A 22,447-nucleotide genomic window follows, 5' to 3' on the forward strand; every position below is an offset into this window, starting at 1 on the left:
TCAGGGGGTTTTTTGGGGGGGGGAGCAAAGAACATGTCAACAAAAGGGAGGTGTGAAATGGGTGCAACTGAAAATGATGATAGACATGCCAGCACACACATCCCACAGCATAAACGTGCCCAAGCGTGAAAACATGGGAGGGCACCTCCATGTTGCATACGTACGCTGCAAAACTATATTTACTATATTTACAAAGCCTGTCTAATCTAATTAAACGTTCGCGCAAATAATATAAGGATTACATCCACCATTATTGAGCACCCAGTCCTAGTTGTAGTAGCACAGAAATAATAAATGAGTATTTAATCTACTGCTACTTCTCTCCGGGCTTTTCTTGCAGGAGATTCCAGCATTATCTAGTCACCAGACAAAAAAGACTAAGTAGACAGAATGAGAACGAAATAATCTCCTTCTTCATCTTCAAGTTTGTTGCAATTCTGCCTGTCTCGGAGCAGATAAATGGTTAATTCTTTCATAAGAGGCTTCCTTTACAGATAAGCTGCAGTGGGAATTGGCCGACTTCCATCTTGCGTGGTCTACTTTTTTTTGTTTACTAGCATTTCTGTGATCCGGCGATGTGTGTTGTGTTTTTCAAACAAGGTGGCATGTTCAGAATCTCTCAACTGTTATGGCATAACTCATCTGTGTTAAGGGACCCTGAGCACTTCAACCAACACCCTTTGCTTCAAGAACAGTTATATCTCTAGCAGTCATGGTTTCCTGCAAATAATGCTAGGAACTATTAAAAAAAAAGAGGTAAAGGTAAAGGTAAAAGACCCCTGGATGGTTATGTCCAGTCAAAGGAGACTATGGGGTTGCACCGCTCATCTCGCTTTCAGGCCGAGGGAGCCAGCGTTTGTCCACAGACAGCTTTCTGGGTCATGTGGCCAGCATGACTAAACCGCTTCTGGTCGTGACGTAAACCAGAGCGCACGGAAACACAGTTTACCTTCCCGCTACAATGGTACCTATTTATCTACTTGCACTGGCATGCTTTCAAACTGCTAGGTTGGCAGGAGCTGGGACAGAGCAACGGGAGCTCACCCCATTGCGGGGATTCAAACTGCTGACCTTCTGATCGGCAAGGCTCAGTGGTTTAGACCACAGAGCCACCCACATCCCTGCTTCCATCATAGAACTCAATGATCACACCTACCACGTGATGCTTTCATGGGTGGTCACCCATCCAGGCGCTGACCAGACACAGACCTGATTAGCTTCAGCAAGACAGATACATCAAGGCTATTTGTGATCCACCATCTGACTACATCTCAGCTAGGTAAAGGTAAAGGTACCCCTGCCCGTAACGGGCCAGTCTTGACAGACTCTAGGGTTGTGCACCCATCTCACTTAAGAGGCCGGGGGCCAGCGCTGTCCGGAGACACTTCCGGGTCACGTGGCCAGCGTGACAAAGCTGCATCTGGCGAGCCAGCGCAGCACACGGAAACGCCGTTTACCTTCCCGCCAGTAAGCGGTCCATATTTATCTACTTGCACCCGGGGGTGCTTTTGAACTGCTAGGTTGGCAGGCGCTGGGACCGAGCAACGGGAGCGCACCTCGCCGCAGGGATTCGAACCGCCGACCTTTCGATCGGCAAGCCCTAGGCGCTGAGGCTTTTACCCACAGCGCCACCTGCGTCCCTCAGCTACAGGTAGCTTAAAGACCAGAAACCTTGCCTAAAGCAAAAATGCTTTAACAATAGATTCATTACCAGACACATTGGTCACAAAGCCAGGGCCAGATTAGATCATAAACCTGCTGGGGGGGGGGGGAGAGATTAAATTCTGCAAAATTAAAACTTTTTGTGCAATTATTTGTGGTTTAAGGGATCCTGGCCCGATCTTCACTTTACATTTAAGGCATACAACTTTAAACAATCAAGGTTTCCTCACCAAAGAATCCTGGGAACTTTAGTTTGTTCAAGGTGTTGCGAGCGCTTAAGAGACCCCTATTCCCTGCCCAGAGCTACAATTCCCTGACTTATACCACTGATTGTTGTTGTTGTTGTTGTTGTTGTTTAAAAAGCGGTTTTAATTGAGGAATTTTTTGGTATTACAAAACAGATAAACAGGGAATAGTACCTCTAATGTCTCCACTTTCAGTTCATAGAGTCTTTTTCACAGTTCGTTTACATTTAGTGAGAGACACTTTTGTCAAAGACATCTTGAAGTTGGGGGGGGTGTAAACCACTGATTGTTAAACCACTTTTTGGAATTGCAGCCCTATGAGGGGAATAGACATCTCCTAAAAAGCTCTCAGCGCCCTTAAGAAACTACAAGCCCAGGAGTGGAGCAGGAGGGAGAACAAGGACTGCTTCAGGAGGTATGCTACTGCTTTAAATGCATAGTGCAGATGGGCCCTGTGTGTTTCAAGGATATTGTATTCTGGGGTAGCTCCAGAGACCTCAGTTCCTACTTGAGACCATAGCTCAAAGGTAGAGGGCATGCTTTGCATGCAGAAGGTCCCAACCCCCGTCACCTCAAGTTTTTTTCTTCTTAAAAGGTGATGGAGCAGGTGATATGAATATAGCTCTGCCAGAGATCAGGGACTGATGGTTCTTGCAATCAAATTCACAGAGGATAAGGCTACAAGTAGCTCTTAGTTAATGATGCCTATGTTCTCCCTTCGCTGTCAGGTGTAGTATGTCTCTAAATACCAGTTGCCACGAATCACAAGTGGAGAAGAAGAAGAAGAAGAAGAAGAAGAAGAAGAAGAAGAAGAAGAGGAGGAGGAGGAGGAGTTTGGATTTGATATCCCGCTTTATCACTACCCGAAGGAGTCTCAAAGCGGCTAACATTCTCCTTTCCCTTCCTCCCCCACAACAAACACTCTGTGAGGTGCGTGGGGCTGAGAGACTTCAGAGAAGTGTGACTGGCCCAAGGTCACCCAGCAGCTGCATGTGGAGGAGCGGAGACGCGAACCCGGTTCCTCAGATTATGAGTCTACCGCTCTTAACCACTACACCACACTGGAGCACTCAGGTCTGCTTGTGAGCTTCCCATAGGCCTCTGGTTGGCCATTGTGAGAACAGGATGTTACCCTACACGGGCCTTTGGCCTGATCCAACAATTCTCTTCTAGCATGTACTAGCATGCTGGGCAGACAAGTAAAAGCACCATCTTGCATAAGGCAGCTTCCAATTCTCCTCTCCTTCAGGCAGAATGAGTCAAGCGGGCAGATATAGCTTCTGACTTTTACCCAGGCCTGTTATGTGGTCATTGACTGGACTTCGCCTTAGGACTGGAATGCAGGCAATTCCAATCCACCAGCAACCTCTCTGCCCCCTCCAGGAATTATCACTGACAGGCCTCACGGGCCTCGCATGCTTTCCAGCCATCAGTTCACTGGCTTTCCCTTAACTGCTCACCACCATCTTTGCATTTAACTGTTGATCATTTCTGACACTTCTAGAAACCTGCACACAGAATTCCCCTCTCAGTTTGTGGCAGAATAATACATGGCCAACAGCAAAAGAAGGGGAGGTCTTAGAAACTGCAAGCTAAAATCCTCTTTGAGTCATGGGAAAAGGGGAGAATCCAGAAAGCATAAATGTGGCCGTCATGCACATCTCTGGCAGTTCGTTACTGTCATTGTCTGCTCCTCATCACTGCTGAACAGCCACATTCAGGGCCAGCGTGGCCTTTGGGTCAAACTAATCTACAATCTGGTGCCCACGAAGAGCTTGGCAGCAATTAAAATGCTGAGTAGTTATTTCGCATCACTTACGGCACGGGTGGGGAATCTCAGGCTCAGAGGTTGGATGTGGCTCTCCAGGCCTTTCTACTTGGCCCTTAGAACCCTCCCTAGCCACACCCCCTCTACCCAGGCCACACCCCTCACTGGCATCTTGTTTGCATCCTACTTGAGTGTTTTTGCCTGGCTGGAATGTGTCCCTGAACACTGATCACGCACTTTGCTTGTGTGGAAGGAAAGAGAGGGTGATGTGAGAGCATATTAAAAGTGGTCTATTATACAAAAGTAATACTTTGATACATTGCTCCTCCCACTTTTGCCTTTAGCCACACCAAGCACTGGCATGTGGGTTTCCCCAGCCACTCTGGGCGGCTTCCAACAGAATATTAAAATACAATAACCTATTAAATATTAAAAGCTTCCCTAAACAGGGCTGCCTTCAGATGTCTTCTAAAAGTCTGGTAGTTGTTTTTCTCTTTGACATCTGGTGGGAGGGCGTTCCACAGGGCAGGTGCCACTACCGAGAAGGCCCTCTTCCTGGTTCCCTGTAACTTGGCTTCTCGCAGCGAGGGAACTGCCAGAAGGCCCTCAGCACTGGACCTCAGTGTCCAGGCAGAACGATGGGAACAGGGTACCTAAATGATCATCTCACAACCTATATACCCAGCCAATCGCTGTGCTTTGAAGGAGAGGACCTCCTACAGCTACCATCTCATCAGGAGGTCCATTCTGTATGATGTAAGAATCAGGCTTTTAGTGTGGTGGCACCCGCCTTTGGAACTTCCTCCCATTACATATGAGATGGGACACCTCCTCTGCTGTCTTTTGAAGACTTTCCTTTTCCAACAAGCTTTTTAAGTGGAGATTTAAAAAAATAAAATTATCCTAGTCTTTGTCTTTAATGGTCTTTAAGTTGTTTTTATATATGAAATTGGTGTGGGCGAGTGCACAAACTGTTTGTGTTTTTATTGTTAAATCACTTCAATACGTTTCGTAGGAAGCTGTTCATAAATGGAAACCAAACACAAATGCCCAAACAGGTTTACCCAGAAGCACAGAGGTGCATCTGAGCAAGATGCCTTTTACTCCCCTGAAAGTGCATTTAGGATGACCACCTTTGGCCAAATCTCCTAGTCTAGGGTCATGATTAACTCTCCTGCTCAATCTCAATCTAAAGGCTTTCAAGTTACAAACACCACAGAGAGAGAATGAATGGAGAGAAAGAGAGAGATCTTTCTCTCTTGGCGTCAAGAAAGTCTTGCATTAAGGTTCAGGACAGACAGAAGGCAGCAGTTGTGCATTTAATGCATGGGTAGGCAAACTAAGGCCTGGGGGCCGGATCCGGCTCAATCGCCTTCTAAATCTGACCTGTGGATGGTCCGGGAATCAGCGTGTTTTTACATGAGTAGAATGTGTCCTTTTATTTAAAATGCATCTCTGGGTTATTTGTGGGGCATAGGAATTCGTTCATTAGGTTTTTTTTCAAAATATAGTCCGGCCCCCCACAAGGTCTGAGGGACAGTGGACCAGCCCCCTGATGAAAAAGTTTGCTGACCCCAGATTTAATGCATAAATATGCTCTGATCTGATTTGCTGCCAGGTCCCACAAAAAAGAAGACAGGGCTGGTCAAAAGTTGCAGGACTATGGGTAGCTGCAACTGAACAACTTTCTCCACAAAGGCCAGAGCAGATTGAGCCTTTTAAAGCTCCTCCACTTGGATCATCTCTCTCAGACTCCGCTCCCTTGTGACTAATGCTAGATTCTGGCTTGAAGATAAGTGCTCCTCCTCTGTTTCCAAGTCTCCCACCTGCACCACTGGACTGGTGAGGTCCTGGGGGATGAGACACTTGCTTCCTCAGGTTCAGAGGAAAGTGTCTGTGAGGCTCCAGGCTCTGGCCCCACAGATACAAGAGCTTGTTCTGGCAGCTCATGTTCCTCAGCATCAGCCACAGGCCCTACATCTGGCCTGGTTCCTGAGCTAGAAAATCTGCAACCTCTGACTCTGAGTCTTAACTGCTGCTGGACTGGAGTCAAGGCAAAATGCATGCATGACGCACAATGCTGCTCTGAGTGGTGCATGGAAACTAGAATGGCAGGATATACAAATCAATAGATACAAGAAACCTATGGGACTCACTGCCACTATTTCAGGGTGGCTTTTTTTTAAAGGGGGGGGATTAAGCAAGTTTATGGAGGGCAGATGTCTAGCAATTGTACTGGCCATGATAGTTAAGCCTCCATATTACGAAGCAGAGTACCAGCTACCAGGAAAGACTATCACCTTCACGCTCTGGTTGCAAAGCACTTAGAAGCACCTGGTTAACCCCTGTTAATAATGGAAAGCTACACTAGATAGGGCTTCATCTGGCTCACCATGGCAATTCTTCAGTTCATAGGAACATAGAAAGTTGACTTAAATTGAGTCTGACCATTGGTCCATTTAGGTCAGGATTATAGTTTGGCAATCTAGAGGTCCAGACTGGGGTTCTCATTCCTACCTGGAAACACCAGGGATTGAGCCCAGGATATTAAATCTGCAATTGAGCTACGGCCCCTGAACTATGGCCCTTCTCATGATGAGGACAAAGTAGCCAGTGGTTGGAAACCTCCATCTACTGGGCTTAATTAGGCCTGTCAGGCCTCCCCATTTGGCCCACAAGGCTGCTCCCTTTTTTAAAAAAAAGATCAGTTCATCATCACTGGTTTTGAATGAATTCACCACTTGATTAAAATTGCACACTACCAAAATTCCCTATTATCTTTTAAAAAACAACACACCCAAATTATATATATACATATAATTATAATTATAAAATATATAGTTCTTTATCACCTCATATACCAAGTCATACCAAGTCATACATACATTACAAAAAGCAAATATAAATCTGTGTGTGTTTTTCCATTCTTTTCTAACTCTAAATTAATTCCAATTCATTGATCAAAGAATTTACATTATAGCAAAACAGTTAAATTATCAAGCCTGACCATTCGAAATTCAACAAATGGTTGCCTCTCAACCATAAGTGTAAAGTTTAATTTAGGGCATTTAAAATATTTGTATTGTGATACTGTACTTTTTTTTACCTGTCTTCTAACAACAACATCAACACTAAATGTAGTTAATGGTCAGGGATGATGATGGAAGTTGAATCCCAACAACATTTACGGAAGACAAGTCCCCCACCTCTGATTTAGACAAATCCCAACTTGCTCCATCGTTATGGGTTCACTCAACTACTACAGCCCTGAGCTGTACTAACCACCTCCCCTGGTTTTTCCTTTGTCTATGCCAGCTTCCTTATTACACCAGGTCAGACTGCAAGCCTTCCCCTAGCTGGCCGTGCAATCAAGGATCTACACAAACGCAGAGGGAGGGAGGGAAAGAAAGAAAGGAAATAAATTGCAACAGATCTGGCCGTCCAGCAAATTCTAGTGCAGGATGCACATGTTCCTCTTTGATCATTTGCTTCTTGGCACCTTTCCCACGCAGGTCCTTAGATGCGTGCCTAATCTTTCATGCTCGGACCTCTCATTTTACCCTCGTCACATGCATGGAGAGCCACAGCGTGTGTCCCTGGGCGTGCACCGGAGCACCCTTAGAAAATCCACATAATTCCACAGCGAAAACCTTCCTCCTTTAAAAATGGAACAAAGAAACGTGCACACACCAAAAAAAATAAAAAACCCGTAACCTAAATCCTAAATAATGGATTGCCAGGCATGCGCTGGAAACATCAGATAACAAAAGGCTGCAAAAGCTGTAGTTGGCAGGGAGCCAAAGTCGTGCCCCCACCTCTGAGTGAGAGCAGAACATTGTCCAATTTGGTTCACTTTCACCTTCTTAGCCAGGCAGACAAAGCCACGGTAAGTCCTGGCCTAGGGTAGCCAGGCATCCTTATTTTAAAAAGTTGCCCCATTCTCACATCGTAGCCCTGTGTTTAACAGTCTTCATCCAAACTGAAACGAAGCTGAAATTCTATCTATATAAAAAAAAAGGACACTTACTGCCATCCATCCTTTGTTGCCCTAAGGCTTCCCAGTCCACCCTGGTACCTTCCAGATGTGTTGGTCAGCTTATAGGAATTGTAGTCCAACATATCTGGTTGGTGAAGGCTGTTTTAGAGTGCGAACTCCATGGAAGTTGCCTATTTATTTGTTTAATAGAATTTACTGTATTTTTCAGTGTATAAGGCTATATTCCCCCCCCCCCCCAATTTTTTAAAGTTTAAAATTGGGGGTCATCTTATGCATGGAATGTTGCGATTAAATATATAAATAAATTTATTTCTTAATTTGGGGCTCAAAAAAGAGGGGTCGTGTTATATGTGGGGCATCTTATACATGGAAAAATACGGTATACACTTGGTTTTTTAAAAAAAAAACATCAAAGTGGTTTACAAAACAATAAAGTTATCAATAAAATAATTTACAGCAATTTAAAACATTCAAAAATTTAAAATCAACAATACACTGAAAACACATTAAAACACACGTCCACATTCTAAATATTTGGGTAGTCTCGTCTATAAACAATTTTTTTTTTTTGCTGAAAACACTGAAAAGAGTTCCATGAAGGTGCCTGCCTGATTTCAATATGTCGCTGTGTAAAGCACAATGTCCACTAGTGGTGATATACTTAGACATGCATATTTAGACACATTCATCAATGGATGCTCTTTACTTCTTGAACTACAGTATGAAATGCTGGTTTTTCAAAAATGGTTTTTCAAACATACTCAGCACACACACCCAGCCCCTATGAGCTGTTGGGCAGAAGGAATTCCTGATTCTTTTAGTCCAAGGAGTCTAAAATAGTATATAGCAAGTAACAGTACAAGCCACACCAATTCAAAAGGTCAACTCGGCCACAAGACTCATTTGGTGGCCTTAGGAAGTCCCTAATCACTCAGCACACGCAAGCACACAAGTGGGGATAATAGTGGCATACCTCACAGAATTGTTTCATAGGTGACTGAGGTTATAGGCATGAAATGTTTTGCAGTTTGTGGCTTGCCCAAGGCCTTTCAGAGAGTTCACGCCCAGATCACACTCTTACTATGCAGTCCTGTACACATCTACTCAGAAGTTAAGTCATGTTGAATTCAATGGGAGTTACTCCCAAGTAAGCGTTAGCTAGGATCACAGCCTTAAAAGCAGGACAGGACAGCACTTCTACTACCCTGTAGAACTGAAAGCAACATACGTGGAAAGGGGAGAAAGAAACTGGGCAGTGCAAATCACACAATGCGAAACCATCAGGAAATCAAGTTCTTGATATGCATTGGTGGATTTGAATTTTGCCACAAGCTCGCCTAGATATTCAGGTCCTTTGGACAGGTTTTACAAGGAAAAACTCAATATACACGTGCAAAAAGTATGGCATTTTCATTTCATTTCCCTCTAGTCTCAAGGCTTACTTCTTTTCTTCCACTGTGTGTGTGTGTGTGTGTGTGTGTGTGTGTGTGTGTGTGTATCCGTCAACTTAGAATAACATTTCATGCGTCTGAAGTGGACTCTAGTCCATGAAAGCTTATGACATAATAAACATATTAGGGTGGTACCAAACACTAGTCCTACGTAGAGTAGACCTACTGAACTTAGACATTACTCACTTAGGTTCATTAATTTCAATGCATCTACTCTGAACAGGACTTAATCAGATACAGGCCTTATGTTTCCATTCTTTCACTTTCCACTGCAGCAGACTAACAGAGTTCTCTTTCTGGAAATGCTACTTTCGCTTTTGCAAAATTCACAAAACATTCTCCTGCCTTCTATTTCAATCCCAGGGCGGGGTTACAATGAATCTTACACCTGTGCAGTTTTCATAAGGTCATAAGAAGAGCCCCGCCAGGTCAGATCAATGGCCCATCTAGGGTCAGCACGCTGTTCACATTGTGACTGACCAAATGTGTGTGGGAAAACAGTAAGAAGAATCAGAGCACAAGAAACACTCTCCTGTTCTGTGGTTTCCAGCAACTGGCATTCAGAAGCATTGCTGCTACCAATTGTGGAGGCTGATCAACCTATCAAGGTTAGTAAAAGGTAAAGGGACCCCTGACCATTAGGTACAGTCATGGCCGACTCTGGGGTTGCGGAGCTCATCTCGCTTTATTGGCCGAGGGAGCTGGCATACAGCTTCCGGGTCATGTGGCCAACATGACTAAGCCACTTCTGGCGAACCAGAGCAGTGCACGGAAATGCCGTTTACCTTCCCGCCAGAGCGGTACCTATTTATCTACTTGCACTTTGATGTGCTTTCGAACTGCTAGGTTGGCTGGGGCAGGGACCGAGCAACGGGAGCTCACCCCGTCACGGGGATTCGAACCGCCGACCTTCTGATCGGCAAGTCCTAGGCTCTGTGGTTTAACCCACAGCACCACCCGCGTCCCATATCAAGGTTAGTAGCCATCATCAATAGCACTTTCCCTGTCTGTATCTCTGCATCACCCAGCACCCCAGAAGCTCAGAGCAGTATACAGGGGTGTCGTCATCCCCCATTTTGTTCTTACATTAGCCCTGTGAGGTAGGTTATTACTGCAAACCATCCTGTGGCCTGTGCAAAGGGCAATAATATAAATTATTTAAATATGCATAAATAAATAAATTAGGCTGAGAATTTGCAGTCCCACAGACACCCAGGTGGAATCGAATCCCCACCCAGCTATGAACCTGCATTTTCCCCGTCTCTCTTCATTACATGTATACTGGCTCTCCAGTAAAATTGCATTTCCAATTTTACAGCGCTAGGATGCAAGGACTGAATTTGCATCCACAATCCCTTCCACGGCTTAGAGATCTGAGCCTTCATATTCAGATCATGGACACAAGGGAGGCTGCATCGGTTTCTGCTTGGAAGGGCATCTTTCTATCCAATCCAAGAGAGATTAGGTAGGATCAGGAAGACTCATAGCAGCGAGGAGTTTGACCATTTTCAAGAGGGGAGGAGCCCCAAGACAAGGATTTGGAAAAGCTGGAACACCATCTGGTCACTTCTGGCTTCTGACCCAGTGCCTCCCCCATTGGCACATTTATGATACCAGCCAGACAAATTCCCACCCACCCTCTACCCCCCATGAACACTGTTAACATCCTTTTTCAGTCCAAGGCACAACTCAAGAAACAGATGGAAGGGCAGAGATGGATAGAACATGGTAAGACAGACAGACGAAGAAGGGAAAGGAGACAGACAGTTGAGATTTATGGAGCCCATCATCACAAATACATGACTTTGTCATGTAAGAGTAAAATTAAATCCTGAAAGCTTCCATTACCAATTACCAGCACCCCAATACTGCCAACTCTAGTTAAGACTATATGTGACATGTGTTTAAATGCATTTAAACCCTAGGTAAGGTTTGGGGATACAGTGGAACCTTGGTTCTTGAACGGCTTAGCTGACGAACAAATCGGCTCCCGAATGCCGCAAACCCAAAAGTAAGTGTTTCAGTTTTCGAATGTTTTTTGGAAGCTGAACGTCCGACGCAGCTTCCGCTTGAGTGCAGGAAGCTCCTGCAGCCAATCAGAAGCCGTGTCTTGGTTTTTGAACGTTTCAGAAGTCGAATGGACTTCCGGAACAGATTGCGTTCGAGAACCAAGGTGCCACTTTACTAGCTTTAGCAAAGGCATGCATGTTTATTGTTAGTTTTGTTTATTTGTTTGTCATATGCGAGAAGTGCATGCGGGGGAGGGGGGAATCCCAGCTTCTCTCCATTAGACACCATGGGTTGCATCCAACCAAGTTCTACTCAAGAGTAGGCCTACTGAAGTGAACCTAAGTTAGCCATGTAAATCAACTTTGATGGGCCTGCACTGTGTAAGACTAGCAATGGATGTCCCAAAACAAAGATGCTATGCCATGGCTTCTGTTCGGGAATCGGTCAGTGTCCAAAAGGGATTTCATCAGAGGTGGCCAGATTCTCCGTTTCAGTGTAAAGGTCAGGTCCTAAGCAGAGGCTCAAAATCATGGAGGCAGCCCTTTTTTCCACAACCGTCACCTCAAAAGGTATAACAGGAGTTGGGAAATGTTCAGAAAAGGGTAACCGAAATCATCAAGCGACTCCCCTCTGAGGAAAAGTTACAACATTTGGAGCATTTTAGTACAGTGATACCTCGGGTTACATACGCTTCAGGTTACATACGCTTCAGGTTACATGCGCTTCAGGTTACAGACTCCGCTAACCCAGAAATAGTGCTTCAGGTTAAGAACTTTGCTTCAGGATAAGAACAGAAATCGTGCTCCGGCAGTGTGGCAGCAGCGGGAGGCCCCATTAGCTAAAGTGGTGCTTCAGGTTAAGAACAGTTTCAGGTTAAGAACGGACCTCCGGAATGAATTAAGTACTTAACCTGAGGTACCACTGCATAGAGAAAAGGCAAGTAAGATAGGACATGACAGGTATTTATAAGATTATACATGGCATGGAAGAAGTGGATAGAGAAAAGATTTCTCCTTCTCTCATGAGACTAGAACATGTGCACATCCAATGAAACTGAATGTTGGAAGATTCTGGAAAGGTAAAAGAAAGCACCTCTTCGTGCAGTGCATAGTTAAACTATTGAACTTGTTCCTACAGGAGCTTCAAAAGAGGATGAGACCAGTTCATGAGGAGAAGGCTATCAATGACAAATAGTTATGCTGTACCTCCACATTTGGAAACCATAGGGGAGGAGAAGGCTGTGGTGTTTAGACCCTGCTTGAGGGTTTTCTGCAGGCCTCTGACTGGCCACTGAGAGAAAAGTATAAAAGACTAGATGGGCCACTGGACTGACCCAGCAGGGTCTAACTTATGTTCTTAATCATTGAACAGCCAACTATACACATCCAAGAAGAGCAGGCTTTTAAGTGAAGATGACAAGAGGCAAGCAGCTTGACAGGAAATAGATGTGAGCACACCAGTAACTTCCTGTGGTGCAAATGTGAAATTCCTCTACAGTATCCAAAATCCAGAAGGTATCAAGGAACCATTGCTATTAATATAGAGCTAAACAGCCACAATGTCTCCCAGATATGCAGGCCTTATCAGGTCACTCAGGAAGCAGAATCTCACAATGAAATTAAGAGCTTTCTCAATAGCTTGACAAGGGGAGAGGTGGGTCTGAATACAGAAATGTCTTCAAACACTACATCAAACGGCACTGTCTACACCAACTGCAAGTGTGGGAGAAAGAGAATCTAAAATATTGATCTGCACGTAGAAGCCTGTTTCTTTTGCCAGATCAGGGTGTAACCGTATGATGTACTGATGGGGAAATGGTTTGTTTGTTTTTTAACTTTCTAAAAAAATCTGTCATGGTCTGCATCCTATTTCTTGCACAGAAAGTCAATTTCGCCCTGTGTAGGTGATCCTTTGGGACGCAGGTGGCGTTGTGGGTTAAACCACAGAGCCTAGGACTTGCTGATCAGAAGGTCGGCGGTTCGAATCCCCGCGATGGGGTGAGCTCCTGTTGCTCGGTCCCTGCTCCTGCCAACCTAGCAGTTCAAAAGCACGTCAAAGTGCAAGTAGATAAATAGGTACCGCTCCGGCAGGAAGGTAAACGCCGTTTCCTTGCACTGCTCTGGTTCACCAGAAGTGGCTTAGTCATGCTAGCCATATGACCCAGAAGCTGTACGCCGGCTCCCTCAGCCAATAAAGCGAGATGAGCGCTGCAACCCCAGAATCGGCCATGACTGGACCTAATGGTCAGGGGTCGCTTTACCTTTACCTTTACCTAGGTGATCCTTTAAGTTGCTGAGTTTCACCCACATCTAAAACAGGAATGGGGAACCTGTGGCCCCCTAGTTATTGCTGAACCACAATTCCCATCCTTCCTTATCACTGGCCATATTTGGCAGGGCCGATACGAGTTGGAGCTCAACAACATTTGGAAGGCCACAAGTTCTCCCATCCCACTAGCTCTAAGGTTAAGGATATCATCATTTCCCCGTTAATACGAAGTGTGTGCTTGTGTTGTGGATATGTGGGGCACTCAAACTGGAAGAGAAGGTGTGCCAGAGGGGGTCCCCATAGACATCTGGGCAAACTTCCCCATGCAAGACAAAAATATCTTCATTTAGAACCTGATGCACCTCACCCTGCAAATTGGTGGGGACTGCAAATTAGGAAAGGGCGATAGCTCAGCAGCAGAGAATCTGCTTTCCACACTGGTTGCCAGGCTCAGTCCTCAACATCTCCAGATAAGGCTACAGATACCACATTTAAACCCAAGAGAATAATTGCTGGACAGTGTAGGAAATACACAATGGACCAATGATCTGACTCAATGTTAGGCGCATTTCTATAGTAAGGTAAAGGTAAAGGGACTCCTGACCATTAGGTCCAGTCGTGACTGACTCTGGGGTTGCGGCGCTCATCTCGCTTTATTGGCCGAGGGAGCCGGCGTACAGCTTCCGGGTCATGTGGCCAGCATGACTAAGCCGCTTCTGGCGAACCAGAGCAGCACACAGAAATGCCATTTACTTTCCCGCCAGAGCAGTACCTATTTATCTACTTGCACTTTGACGTGCTTTCGAACTGCTAGGTTGGCAGGAGCAGGGACTGAGCAACGGGAGCTCACCCCATTGCGGGGATTCGAACCGCCAACCTTCTGATCGGCGAGTCCTAGGCTCTGTGGTTTAACCCACAGCGCCACCCGTGCCCCTATTTCGATAGTACTGTGACCCAAAATTGTTCATGTGTGCTGTCACCATCAGCTGACAGCATGAGATCAGAAAAGCCCTTACAGCAGCTTTGAGGCAGTGGGAGGGAGAGAGTGTTCTCGCCTTTGGTCCCAGAAAGTACTGTGGGGGGTGGACAGATGCCACCTCTCTCAGCCAAAAAGCTAGTGCTGAGATGCTCCCACAGGCCCAATGCCATAAAACAGGGGTGCTCGAGGAAGCATATGCGCCCACAGAGTCCCCCCTGGTGCCCACAAGCTGAAGTTAAAATCCAAAAGGATACATGACTGTGGCGTAAACATTTAGGACATGGGCCTATTTAATTGTTTAAAACAATATTCATTCAGTGAATTGTTCTAAATGCTCATTCCTGGCTTCATAAAACAAGGTTTATGAAGCTGGCAAGTTTACATCTGCAACAGGCCAGAGAGCTAATCAGAAAAGCAAGCTCTTCCAAAAGATTATTTGCATATGCTCTGAAACTCGGGGGGGGGGGGGGGGGAATGCCCCTTCAGCCCCACCCCTGCCCTCCCTAAACTGCAAGTCTGTCTCCAAAATGTATATTTGCACAAGGCGGCGTTTAAAAGAACCTGTTTTTAACTCATGCACTGTTTACATTTTATTTTGGCTTTGCTGCAGAAATTACAAAATTGCCAGAGCATTGTTTCAGATTGCACCTGCCAAGTGCTATGGTCAAATGAGAAATTCTCTTTTAAGAGAATGGAGAAACTAGCCATGCCTAATATGTGCACACTCACATTTCTCTCTCTCTCCCTCCCTCCCTCTCTCTCTCTCTCTCTCTCTCTCTCTCTCTCTCCCCACACAGACACACACACACACAGTCGTACCTCTGCTTACGTATCCCTCTGGATACATAAACTTCGGGTTGCGAACGTGGCAGTGCCCCTCCTTAGACCACTGGCATGTATTCCAGTTAGTGCTATTTGGGAACTACTTCTGAAATGGGAGTGGGGTTCCTGTGTTGCATTTTTTTGCAGAGTTGCTACATGGAAAGCAGAATTAAGAATAAACAGATTACCCCTAGGCATCAGGGAAATGTCCAAATTGAGCCTCTTTAGGAGAAACAAATGTATTTTAGCACATGCATACACATATAGGTAATCTGGATGGCATCCTACTAAATTCTTGTACTAGCACAAGGGGCTCTTCCCCCTCTTGCCCCATGTGCACCCCATGCCATCCTCCACTGGAGCATTGGGGGGAAACCCAGAAGATATTTAGGGAACACTGTGGGGGGGGGGAGAGAAAGAGAGAATGTTCCGTCGCACCAAGGAGAAATCTGACAGAACACTCTCCTAATTTGAATACAAACCTCGATCACATTCATTCATACACACACAAAACCACATACACACACACACAACTGGAAGCGGTCTACTGCAGTAACGACCTATAGGATTGGCTTGATTCTGCATTGTTCGACTTGATAATATTGTAGGGTTGGGGGTGGGGTGGGGTATTCTATCCTGTTGCACTGAGTCTTTAATATGAAGAAAGGTGGGATGGAGGGGATAGATAAATAGATAAGTAAAATAAAATAAAGCATTAATAGGCCAGGCAGTCATAAAAAGTCCAAACAAAGGAACAGGTGCATTTCCATCCTTTGTACGATGTCAAATTACTTACAGATATATTTGAATATGGTAACATACTTGAATATACAGAGACTGAGCATGTGTGTTTATGCGTATACATATTGGAATAACAGACATTACAGTTTGCTATTACAAATACCAAAAGCAAAGCTAGCTCATCCTGTCATTTCCCTGATGGGTTTTATACCGGGGGGGGGGGTGTCACTCCCACTGACCCCCCCCCCACTTAAAAATCACTAAGTATTTATTTATTTTTGGCATGGAAAGAAATAAAAGCATTCATTTCTTCCCCACTCCATCCTATGTACCAATTTCTTTCCTCCCTCCCTGCGCCTCTACCCTCATTTGGATAACAGGATGGGCAGCAGACAGGCATAAACACATACCAAAAAAAATAAAATATGAGGAAGGGTAAGCGGGAAAAGTCCATTAGTTCAATTATTCGTGCGGGAGGGCAAGGATTTTTCTGCCTGAGGAAGGAGGTGGCACAGACAGAAATGGGGATGTGCCAGCTTGGCCTATTGTTCTGCCGTTGTGGGTTAATTAATTAGCGAGATCAAAAGGGAGGAGAGGGCGGGCTTCGGCATTACGGTAACGATTCAGCAGCTGTGCAACCTACCTCACGTCAATGCGGCCATCTTACAAAACGGCATTTGACTCCATCAAAATGGCTTCCTGGCACCGAGAACCTATAAGCTGCGGCAGGGTGGCCTGGAGTTGTTGAGAGGGTCTCTTCTCAGGGAGAGGGGCTGCCCTTCTTTCATACACAAACACAGACACACACACACAGCCTCCTCCTACTTGTTCTTGGAGGGCACCGCACACAGCACGGATGGGCTTTGAGGGAGGGGAGAGCAGGACTAAGGAGGAGGAAGTAGGGCAGGGGGAATTAAAAGCCAGAGACGCACGCAGTGGCCCTCCATCTTCATCGCCGTTTGCAGCTCGTGCCAAATTGGAAGTTCCTTATCTCGGCAGCAGAATGTCGCACAGCCTCTGCGCGGGAGACAATAAGGCACAGCGTCATTACTCACAGAGTACGGTACATGGGCATAATGCCATGGTTACACACAGGAAGACAAAAACACAGATAATCCCTGTGAACTGATATATCACTGTACACTCTCACACTGTACTCAGACACAAGCACTCAGCTTTTGGGGCCTTAACGCACAATAAAAGATGGAGCCAGAATTTCTTGTGTGAGGGCAAAAGGATGAGATTGTTTCCCTCTCCTCACTGGCAATATCTGCACCACAGCAGCGCAGAAGTAACGTGAGTCCTACCTGGTAAAAATGACATTTGTCTTACATATATATGGTACGATTCTGGCAGTTAGCAGGCCAGCTTGCAAATATAAGGGTTAGTCTTTGGAATGTGTCAGAACAACTTCAGTTCATCCAGGGGAGCTCTCCCAGGTCCTGAAGTACCCAATTCTGGCTGGTTGAACACAGAAACCTAGGAAGTTGCCTTATACAGAGTCAGACTGCTATTTGTCCAGTTTTAGACTGGCAATGGCTCACTAGGGTCTGAGGCAGGGATCCTTTCTAGCCCCCTCCCCTCCCCCAGAGATTCCAGGGATTGAGCCTGAGATTTTTTGCATGTAAAGCAGGTGCCCTTCACAAAACCTGCCCCCAAACCTGCTCTCTACTGCCTAAATACAGAGACCTGCCCCTTACACACTCTTTGTTCTGGGCCAGTTCCCCTTCACTCTTATTCAAACACCCAACATGGCCAGAACAGGTCGTACACTTTGCTCATCCTTGAATAAAAAAGGCACTTGGTCACACCCCTGAGGCTGTAAGTCTGCCACCACCTATGAGCTGAAGCATGAACACATCTGCTACCAGGATAATTGGTACTTTGTTCCTAGCCATTTGCAACTCACTAATTGGGTGTGAATTAACCTTTGCTACCTTTCTGAATTCAATGTGATTCAGATACCTGCCCTCCTACTCTTGATCTTGCTGGGTCACAGGACCAATTCCTACCGTACTGTTGATATGGTGATGGGCAGTAGCTAACTTTTTGGAGGGGAGGGAAGGACCACAATAACCAAACTCATGGATCTTCTAGGAAGTTTGTTTGTCATCCTGACCCAACCCAAGTTTCCCTGGGGAAGGGAGTGAAGATAAGAAAGTAGCAGTAGTAGTAGATCATACTATAAGTCTGTTCTCCCTCACTCTACCTCCAGGATATGTGAATATGTGAAACTGCTTTAGTATTATCTACTCCAGCAATGGGAAACCTCAGGTGTCGAACATGGCAGTCCAGATAGAGAGGCCTGGAGGGCTAAGCTTGACTCATAGGCCTAAGGTTCCCCATACCTGGGGTAGATAACATTGGACTATCTGAATCCCTAACAAACTACAGCTCCGGGATTATTTGGGGGAATAAACCACACAGCCTAGGACTTGCTGATCAGAAGGTCGCGGTTTGAATCCCTGTGATGGGGTGACCTCCCGTTGCTCAGTCCCTGCTCCTGCCAACCTAGCAGTTCGAAAGCACGTCAAAGTGCAAGTAGATAAATAGGTACCACTCCAGTGGGAAGGTAAATTGTGTTTCCATGCGCTGCTCTGGTTCGCCAGAAGTGGCTTAGTCATGCTGGCCACATGACCCGGAAGCTGTACACCGGCTCCCTTGGCCAATAAAGCGAGATGTGTGCCGCAACCCCAGAGTCGGCCATGACTGGACTGGTCAGAGGGTCCCTTTACCTTTACCTATGTGCTTTAAATGTATGGTTTTGAACCTGAATCTCCCCAGTTCATCCAACACTCTAACCACTATGTCAAACTGACTCTCTTCCCACTAATATATTTTCGTCTTATGTCTTTTACATAGGAGCACCCAAAGCAACCAATATGATTGGTTCTGGTTTTCTGGAGTAGATGCTCCCATACATAGAATGTGCATGATTAGAAAATAAAAACCCACCCAGCCCCTCTGCCTTCTGTGTCCAAGTCCATTGACTCACCTCTCCAAGCTGAGAGAGAGAGAGATGTCTTGTCTCTTTGTGTCACCGCATCCCAAGTCATGGACTCTCAGTCACGTCTGATTAAGGAAGAAGAAGAAAAAAATTCATCTCAATTAGAGAAAGGCTCCCACACGTCTGGATGGATGTCAAGTAATTACTGCTTGTCATTCACAGAAAAATGGACGCCGAAAGAGAATTTAGTTTTCGGATGATCTATGCAGGCCTTAAAATAAGGAATTTGAGGACTCCGCTTGGTAGGCTGGTTTCCAGTTTATACTCATTTGACAGAATCAAGTGGTAAAGTCATTGCCGAACTACACCACTTTAAGCTGTAGGTGTGTGGGTTCAAGATGGAATGGGAGATGTCGGACGTTTGATTGCTCTCCCACAAAAAGAGAACTCTATGCTTGCAGAAAGTGAGCATAATCCATCCAACCTTCTCCCTAACATGGTATTTTATTATCCAATATGCAATGTGCATTGGATATATTCACATTGCAGTCTTGAAGCATTACAGTCTGCGATGACACCTCCCCCCCCCAAAAAAAAAAAAAAACCACTCAGATTTTTACTATTTCATACTGTCAGTTGTAGAGATAGGACCTAGGAGCTTATCTATGCATTAAGCAATATGAGGCGGCAGAATTCCAAAAGGTGCCATTTCAGACCAGAGGTGGAAATATGACACTCTCTACCTTGGACATTGTAACCAGGTGGTCTCACATTTTCCGGTGTACCATATTCTAGTCTAGTAAATACAGGTAGGTTTTCTTTTCCACAGGGGAACACTTAAAAAAATAAATACAATCACCCACACAGGTGAAATTATACAATCTAGCATGTCCCTTAATGCCAGTGTGGCACAATGTTTAGAGTGCTGGGAGACCATGGTTTGAATCCCCACTCAGTCATGAAGCACTCTTTTTTTTGCATTTTAATCTTTATTCTTTTACATATTAAGTCCCTTCACCACAAAGAGAACAAAACAAAACAAAAAACAGATCACATCAAATACAAAAAAAATGTAACTTATTTTTTAAAAAATTCATATGTTAAGACTTCCATCATCCTCAGTATGGGTCCTACGTTTTCTTGTTGACTGCATATTATATCAGCCATGAAGTTCATGGGGTGACCTTGGGCCAGTCACCATCTCCTTGCCTAATCCTCCCTCACAGGGTAGTTGTGAAGATGAAATGGGGAAGAGGAGAACCATGTACGCCACCCAAAGCTCCTTGGAAGATGTAAATGTAATAAAATAATAAATTTTAGCCTATCACCACAATCATTTTATGTACAGGAAAGCCCTTAACATACTGTTTTGAGCATGCATTCCTGTTTGTGCAGATCTTGCTTGCCACCCGTTCTCTCTTCACCGTGCACTGATAATAATTATTATTAATAACTAATGATGATGTTGCTACATTTCAAGCATTCATATCATAGCTTCATGCATCTCTTCTCTGCACTCAAATTCTCCTTCACCCCACCTGGGTGGAGCATGTACTAGCATCATTGCACTGTGAATCACCCCACTCTCAGTTCACCCATTAGTGGAGATGTGGGGAAACTTTGCAGCTTTATCCAGGAGATAACCCAGGTGACCATTTGCAATTTATTTTATAATTGACTTAATTATTACATTATACCCCTCCTTTCCTCTTAAAGGAGCCCAGGGTAGCAAACACATCAGTGACAAAGCAATGCAATCAAAATTTAAACATATTTTGAGCAATGATGCATCTAAAAACACTTAAAACAATAAGCACTGAGAAACAGGGCGCTGTTAGTAAGGGGCTGCAGGGCAAGGGCTGGGGAGATGCTGGGGAGATGCAGGTTGAAATCTACAGTCAGGTAAAATTTTAATTCATTCTTCCACCCAGTTTTGGCTCCGGCCCCATTCATCACTGGTATGTGGCCCCCAGAAATGCTGCCCAGAAAGAAATGTGGCCCTTGGTCTGAAAAAAAGATTCCCCACTCTCATCTTAAGGGGTATCATGTACAGTAATGTCCTTATAAATCACAAGCTGTGTGAAGCAATGAACAAATTGAATAAACCAAACTAACAGAACTACGAAATAAAGCTCAGATTAAAGTCCCTTTACAACAGCCCTGTAGGGTGGTGTCATCCTGAAATAGGGTGGAGGGGGGGAGAGAGGCTGAAAACATGTTAGCTTGCCTAAGGCGATGCAATGAGCTGAACTTATGGGCTGAGGTAAAATTTAAGCCATGGATTCCTCACCAGTACATCGCAACAGTGAGCTGGTTCACACAGCATGCTAAACTGTGGCTCAGCGCTATCGTGTTGGTTTCCAGGGGATAATTTGCAGCTGCTTTGTTCCTCACCAGACCTTTGTGCTCCCATCAACCCAAAGTCCAAACCAGGAATCACAGTTAAGCTCTCTCCTTGTCACGCACCCAGAATTCCCCAGACATATCTGGGAATCGTCCGTCGGAAACAGCGTCCGGGCAGAATTTCTGAAAATCACTGGAAACGTCTTGGAAATGTTGGGCGTATGTTGTTGGCAAATTTCTCCCCCAAAAAGCTTTGAATATGTCGGGTGTATGTTGTTGGCAAATTTCCCCTCAAAAAAGCTCAACTTTTGTTTTGACTCTTTGAAAGTGTGGCAACCCTTGCTTACTGCAAGCTGTAACCAATGTCTGATGTTGCCTCAAGAAACACCCGCTTGACCTTGGTTTAGCTCAGCATTGGTGTCGCTAAGTCAAGGTTTGGCTCAGGGTGCCTTGCGAACCAGGCCAGTGTACCCCCATTTTGCTTCATGTAATTAGAAGGAACGCTAGAAAAAGCAAAAAATAAAACAAAATTCCTCACCATTAAGCACGTTTTCTACCACACACACACACACACACACAAGCTCTTTAATCCTGCTCCTTCCTTTCCCAGCTCCTTTTCTCTGGCTGGGTTAGCATCTCCTTTTGCAAGAAGCTTTTCCTTCCCCCACCAGATCCATCCACCCCATGTGCAAAGTGGGAAAACATCATTAGGGAGGGAAAATAATTTAGTTTGTTAATCGGCATCCAATGGTGGGAAACAAGAGGGAGGCCAGGGAGGGAGGGAGACTTGGCGGTTGAGGCTTAGGAAAGGCCAATACAAAGCCACCATTCATGATGTCCAGGGCTGGGGATTCGCATTGAATTAAACAGACACAAAGAGCAAAGGCATTTTTATCCTCCCTCCCTCTCTCTCCCTCCCTCTCTCTCCATGAGAATTATCATATCTCCCTGGCACTAGGAAACCTCCGGCATGAGAGAGTGGGGAGGGAGGGAGAACAAACTGTGGCCCAAGGTACAGAAGGCTTTGTTCCTGCATGGGATTTATGTCTGGGAAGCAGCATATGGTTTTGTGGAGAGCAACTGGCCATTGCGCACCCGGCTTTAATAAGAACTCCGCTAATGTGAATGAGTCCTTCTCTCGTCTCTCCCCCCCCCCCCGGCGCCCGGCCACCCTTTGCCCACCCGCCTCGCTCCATTCCGTGTGCCTACAAAGC

At 45.4% G+C, this 22,447-nt stretch overlaps 1 long non-coding RNA gene across 2 annotated transcripts in view; it reads right to left on the reverse strand.

Moving 5' to 3' along the window:
• LOC114584256 (uncharacterized) overlaps nucleotides 1–22,447 on the reverse strand; it is a 100,782-nt gene that overhangs the window by 35,962 nt on the left and 42,373 nt on the right. For both annotated transcript variants that reach the window (XR_013390648.1, XR_013390649.1), the window contains exons 2-3: nucleotides 18,939–19,015; nucleotides 16,587–16,960 (exon numbers count right to left, since the gene is read on the reverse strand). This is a non-coding gene — a long non-coding RNA (uncharacterized LOC114584256). The remainder of the gene's footprint in view (nucleotides 1–16,586; nucleotides 16,961–18,938; nucleotides 19,016–22,447) is intronic.

This window comes from Podarcis muralis, chromosome 14, assembly GCF_964188315.1.
Source record: "Podarcis muralis chromosome 14, rPodMur119.hap1.1, whole genome shotgun sequence".
Taxonomy (NCBI): domain Eukaryota; kingdom Metazoa; phylum Chordata; class Lepidosauria; order Squamata; family Lacertidae; genus Podarcis; species Podarcis muralis.